Source organism: Morone saxatilis, unplaced genomic scaffold, assembly GCF_004916995.1.
Source record: "Morone saxatilis isolate NCDOM2014 unplaced genomic scaffold, NCSU_SB_2.0 Contig15, whole genome shotgun sequence".
NCBI classification, from domain to species: Eukaryota; Metazoa; Chordata; class Actinopteri; family Moronidae; genus Morone; species Morone saxatilis.
Genome location: NW_023339707.1, coordinates 23,216,929 through 23,217,857, shown reverse-complemented (window position 1 = coordinate 23,217,857; position 929 = coordinate 23,216,929).

Here is a 929-nt window from a genome sequence, read left to right as displayed (position 1 = left end):
GCTTGAATTTCCTTCGGGATAAATAAAGTATCTATCTATCTATCTATCTATCTATCTATCTATTTGGATTCTAGACTTTTCCTGTGTTTGTTACAGGACTAAATAACTACGTAATATTTGTATATTGCTTGGGGAATCATCAGAATCAGCTTTTATTGTTTGTTGGTCTCAATGTACTTACACACAGAACAATTTATATATGTATACAATGTAAACATAAAATATATAAGTGGGTTATAGGGGAAAAAATAGGTTTAGCTTACATAAAAACAACAATAACCAGCACCACATATTGTCAAGTGTTCTGTAATTTGTAAAAATGAAATATTGAATGGTTAAAATACTATGTTACTTTATATACATGAAGTAAGTGATGCCTATAACATGTCTATATATAGCCTACAGTATATACAGTGTGCAGGGTTAAATATCATTTGTAGGTAATGTTCTACAGTTCTACTCCTAATACTACTTACGTCCACTTTATTTAACAGCAATAGTTACTAATCACTTTTTTACATTACGAGACATGTGATCAATGTATGTAATATGATGCATTATTATAAATTAAACTTGTTTTCAGCTTTTACTCCTGATTAAACCTGCCTCTGTGTAAAGACATGCTTTCTCCCACAATAAAGCGAAGGATGATTTCAGTCAAGCCCACACAATCCTCAGAAAGGATATAATCAGGCAAAATAAGTCAAATACCGGTGGGGGTGGACCGTGGGTGTGCTGGGTCTTTGAACTTAAAATATTTTATAAACTAGGCAATGTAATAAATGTATCTACTACTGCAACTGTATATGTATATTTTTACTCAAGGAGGTGATAAAATAGAGGACTTTTACTTGCAGCAAAGTATTTCTACATTATGGTATTTGTACTTTTACTCACTGTCAAGGATCTGAACACTACTTCTGCCACTG